Below are 6000 nucleotides of genomic sequence, written 5' to 3' on the forward strand. Positions count from 1 at the left end.
TTTTTTATCTCTTTCTGCCTGGGTATCTCTTCCTGTTGTCTAATGACGTATTGTCAGAAGTACTATATTACTCATATAGTTTTGGTTTTGATCCAGTAAGCCCATCTCTCAGTTTCCTGTCATTATTTATTATATTCTCTGACATCCTCCCCGATCTCATCTTTTCTTCTGTACACTTCATGCCAGCATAAAGTCACTTCAGGTCAGGGTTCATACAGTGTTAACTTCCTCCTGCTGCACCTGTCAGGTTCCCTTAAATCCACTTTCATCAAGTTGCTAATCCCAGGCATACAATATAATTGGGTGACATGTTGCAGTTCCTTAATTCAGTCAGAGCTTTACTCAGTTTCCCTGAATTCTCTTTATTTTCTTCATTTCTTTATCACAATTCTCCTGAACGTCTATCCAAAGCTGTTGACATCTACATTGTCTGACTGCCCATGCTTCTTCCCTGTGGCATTTGTACAATTCCTTTTAGTATCAGAAGACACTCTTAAACCTAAATACTAGTTCACAGAACTCAGAAAGTCTTCACTGATGAATTAATATCAAGGAAAACCTGACTGCATATTTTCAATATCTATAAAACATACGGAAATTGTTCTTTTCCTTTAGTCTTCAAATAGCATTTCCTGTACATCTCAATGTTTGCAACTAAAAACCCCAAGAAGATAAGCAAGAGCAAACTAGGTATTTCCTTTTCTAGCTTTTTTACTGTTGTGTCAATGCATTCCTTTCTCCATGCAACTAATTTTAAATTCCAATAACAGATACGCCTAAAAGATTCTAACACTGATGAAAATTTCTGTCAGTGTGATACTATTGTGCACTGCAATATAATTTACCGAATTTACCTACAGGTTTGTCCTCTTTCTTCCATCAAAGCTTTCCTCTCTATATTATCTTTCTTTGTCATCTGACAGCTCTTTACACCCTGAAACTCTAGCATCCTTCTTTTTGAGGAATCCTATCATTAGTTTCAATGTGCTTGACTTTTTTTTCACCAATAATACTGTTCAGTTACAGACAAATCTTGGGAAAGCAGACTAAAGACCTTAATTTTTATGCGGGACATTTTCCTTTATGGCATTATTTTCCTTAACAAAGTCTTTCTTCGCACCATTTAGTTAAATGCATCTTTTCCTCTCATTGTTTGCATACATATTCTGTGCTGAAGATTTAAGTTTGCAAAACTCTTTATAAACTGATGATTAGAGGTTCCTTTCCTTCCCAGTTACCTTCCAGTTAGATACTTCTCTCAGTCCCTGAACATCCTCATCTGTGACCTGCACTTTTTTTTGATTAACCATATGATGCCATTCACACTTTGTTTTTCCAATCCACTTGCCAAACAACTTCATGGTGTCCTTGTTTTCCTTCATCCTTTCAAGAAATCAAGGATATTTTAATCATTGTATTCTTCTCACCTATCTGCTTCAACCATTTGCATAATTTCCTCTTTTCATTTACAAAGATCTTTTTTGCAGGAATCATCATCATTACAAACATTGTTATTCGTATTCTAGAAGATTGTCCCATATCTAACCTGCAATAATATTGCTGATATTAAGAATACTCTTAAAAATAACTTTCATTCTTTAAATTTGATTTTGAGATGAAAGCTCTATGGTAAGAAAAAATATATGTCAATTTTTAATTAACAGTGATAAGAACCTCGCAAAAACTAGATACCAAGGACTAATTTTCAGAATCACAGCATCACAGAATAACAGAATCACAGAATAGTTGGGGTTGGAAGGGCCCTCTGGAGATCAGCTAGTCTGACCCCACTGCTCAAAACACAGTCAGCTAGAGCAGGTTGCCCAAGACTGTGTGTAGTCAGATTTTTTAATATCTCCAAGGATGGAGACTCCACAACCTTTCTGGGGAACCTGTTCCAGTGTTCCTGTTCCACCCTCACAGGAAAAAGCTTTTTCTTACGTTCAGGTGGAATTCCCTGTGTTTCAGTTTGTGCCCATTGCCTCTTTTCCTGTCTCTGAGTGCCACTGAGAAGATTTTTGGCTCCACCTTCTTTACACCCTCCCACCAGACATCTATAAACATTGATCAGATCCCCCCTCAGCCTTCTTTTGCTCCAGGCTGAACAGCCCAGCTCTCTCAGCCTCTCCTCCTGTGACAGATGCTCCAGTCCCTTAATCATCTTTGTTGCCCTGCACTGGACTCAACCCAGTACGTCCATGCCTCTGTTGTACTGGGGAGCCCAGAACTGGACACAGTACTCCAGATGTGGTCTCACCAGTGCTGTGTAGAGGAAAAGGATCTCCTCCCTCGACCTGCTGATGATGCTCTTCCTAATGCAGCCTAGGATACTGTTGGCCTTCTTTGCCACAAAGACACATTGCTGGCCGATGTTCAACTTGTTGTCCTCCAAGACCCCCAGTATTTTCTCTGCAAAATCGCTTTTCAGCTAGTCAATGCCCGGCATATACTGGAGGGCTGGGGGCTATTCCTAGGTACAGGACTCTGCGCTTCCCTTTGTTGAACTTCAGAAGATTCCTGTTTGCCCATTTCTCCAGGCTGTTGAGGCCCTCTGACAATTTAATCAAGGTTATGCGCAAAATGCCCTCTGTCATTTTTTGTGAACACAGTAAATATGCACCAAAGATGTCTGGTCTTTCTTATTATTACTATTAAAAAGAAGACACACACAAAAAAATTCAAGGAGTTTTTTTCTGTAAGTAAAGTTATACAAGAGCCTTTCAGGTTCTGAGCTTTAGAAAGGTTTGCTACTCTGCCACTCTCACAGCTGCCAAAGAAAAGGCAGGCTTGTCATCCTAATGTGTCAATACACAAGAAGTCTATATGACCTGTTAGCATGCCCGACTTCCTTCGCTTACTGAAGAAAAGTGGTCTGGCAAGAAGCCCTAGATAAAGCTACCATCTGCTGGGCCTTTGGATTTTGTCAGGAAGGCTCCTGCCCTCTATAGCCAAGTCTGTGCAGAGAATTCAGGATTGGACAAGGGCAGGCTTTGGCTTTCCATGTTAGTGTCACAAAATGAGACCACTGATGACAAGGAAGGGAATCAGCATTTTGGCAACTGCATAGAAGCACATGATGCTTGGCATCGAAGGACATGATGAGGACCACATAATTCAACACAAAACCTCTTAGTAATGTAACAACTGGCCCAGAATTTGCTGACTGCTTGTTAATTATTGAGCAATCCCAAATTGTCTGACTAAAACCTACCCTACATCTCCTCAGCTGCTTGTCCCAGATGACTAATAAGAACTGTTTTTGAAACTGGTCCAGGCATGTCTTTGTACTGCCTTTACTTTTCCACAGCTCTAGCCAAGCCTCTATATACCAAGAATCCTGAAACTCTGAGCCAAAACCTCTCCCTCCTGGTACTTCTTCCATAAACAAGTTCCCTGCTAGATTTTAAATACAGCTGACACTGAAATATGCCAAAAAAGAAGCTTGAACAGAAGGATTCTTTGATTAGAAATTCTCTCAACCTCTTGAAAAAATATGGCTTCTTAGTTGTTAGTGCTGCTACAAGTTACGTAGGAGGGAAGGCAAAAATGGAAAACATTGACTCATTTGACAAACAACAACAGGTAATAGTCACTAAATGCAGCAGTAAATAACACAAAAAGGGATGTTCTGTATACCAGGTGTACATCCCTGTATCTCTCTAATATTTCAGAGGAATTTGGGGAACCAAGCCTAGATATTTTTTTTCTGTCCAAAATTTCTAGAATTGACACAATTATTTGTAGTCTTTCTGTTTTGAATACCTTTCCTTAGAAACTTGCAACTTTTCAATTGCAACTTGAAACTTTTGGCAATTCAGAAAAAATGGATAGGTTTGCAAAACGAGCTACAACTGGAAGAGAAATCACAGCAAAGGTTTATTTTCTGAACTGGTATTTGTCTCACTTCTGTCATACTTTGCAAATGCCAACATTTGTGATATTTGGAAAAGGACTGCAGAATTGTTCCTTGGTCAACAATGCCCTGATCCACTAATGTCTGAAAAACCTGTCAATGAGATCCATGAGTAATTTAATCAGAGTCTTAGTCCTCAAATGCTGTTCAAGCACAGGCCTTAGTGATATTCTGAGTTTTAACAATACCACGTTCCAGTCATCTCCAAACAACTGAAAGATTCTTTTCTCTTTAAGGAAGGCTTTTCTTTCTTCCTTCTGTGGTATCAGAACACCTATTACTTCTGTTTGGCCAGAGGAAAAAGAAATACTTAAAATCCTATTATTCAGCATAGTAGAAAGATAAATCTGTCTTGTCTTTTTTTCTACCCCTCCTCTCCCAGGAAGGTGCTGGAAGAAGTGAGTAAAAAGCATTGCAATAGCCTTCCTTGCTATGGCCTACACACTTACACGCCTATCAGATTCATAAAACAATGTCACTTGCTTTTCCTGTCTCTCTTTCTGAAAATGCTGCTACTCTCCCTTTAACTCTGGCTGCTGTGGAATTTGATCAGTTCTACAGAAGGACCTTGGCCAAAACAACTTTCACTCTGGCACCACAAATAGCGGAGGTTCAAAACTGTCCACCACATCTTTAACTAGCTCAGACTTTGAACAATTGCTTTTATGCAGCTGTATATCTTCCATCCTAGTCTCGCCTAATGGCTTAGTAAAAATTCTGGCACCTTCCTTGACACCTCTCCTTGGTCTTCATATTCATATTAAGTCAGAAACAGTGAGAGGCAGTGACAATCAAAATCTTATGTTCTACTCCATGTCTCACTCCAATCTCTGCTCTTAAATCTTCCACTTGGTGTCATATCAGGCAGTACTTTTTCAACTCTTAGTTCCTAGAGAGAAATCCGGAACTGTGGGCTAGATGGGTAGGTGCCTCCTGCAGTTTAGGGGAAAAATTAGACACATCAGAATGGGGATGAAAATGACCAGCGCAGTGATCCAGGTAGCACAGGTCAATGGGAAATGCTGAGGATTGGGATTTCTTGCTTTTTTCTGTGCGCTTTCAGGGCTGTTATTCTGGATTGCGACACATGACCATAGCCTGCAATCCTCCCCTGGTGACAGGCCCATACAATGGTTCTTTCCAAGAAGTTGAGCAGTTCATTCTTTTTCTTTATACCAGGAGGATGGTGCCATCACCCATATTTTGTAGCAAACTCTAATTAGCATGGCATCCTGAAAATAGAAGAATATTTAGTGCAGTCAGGCTGCTGAACAAGATCTTTGTATTGCAATTTGAACAGTTACCTAAATACTCTGTTGGATCGGGTCCTTTCCCTTATGAAGCTACTTCTACATGTGTCTGATCACATCTGTTATAAATAAAATTACCTACATCTATCCTGAAGAAATGTCAGTATTACAAAATAACTGTATTTGTTTGAAATTGTCATTATCTTGGTAAGAATGTTGGAATTAAATTTGCTCTGTAGGATGTTTGACTGAAATCTTATTGCTTACTTGAGTTGCAAAATGTCATTCATATTCATTTGTTAAATAGCTGTCTTTAGTAATGAATGGATTTCTGTAACCTGTGAACTGTAACCAGCATCAGGAAGGCTGTGAAGAGTAAAGAAGGAAAGGTCAAATAGCTATATCGCATAGCAATTTCTATATCAGAGCAGTGTCTATATCAGAGTTTCCAAAACCAAGAATAATATTCCTCTTCTAGAATTCAGACAATATATTTAGTTTCATGAAGTGTGCTGCGTTTTGATCCATGTTCTCATCATAGAGCTTGATTTTTCTTTGGACAGCAACCTGTGTAATCCTTGTGCAGATATTAAGAGTTGCACATACTGTGAGCCAGTCGGGGGAACAGGTCCTAGAAATACCAGCAGTGAGCTGAACACTTGTGCCTGAGCCAGGTACCCTCTCCCATTCAATCTATGGTAGATGATGTAAAATGGAAGTCAGAAGCTTATAGTTTTGCAACAAGCTTTTTGCAGAATGTCTGTTCTTAAACCTCTAATTACTCTATTTTGCCAACTATGAACACAGACAACAACCTAACACTTATCCCAAATAAGT

This window comes from Dromaius novaehollandiae, chromosome 2, assembly GCF_036370855.1.
Source record: "Dromaius novaehollandiae isolate bDroNov1 chromosome 2, bDroNov1.hap1, whole genome shotgun sequence".
Classification (NCBI taxonomy): Eukaryota; Metazoa; Chordata; class Aves; order Casuariiformes; family Dromaiidae; genus Dromaius; species Dromaius novaehollandiae.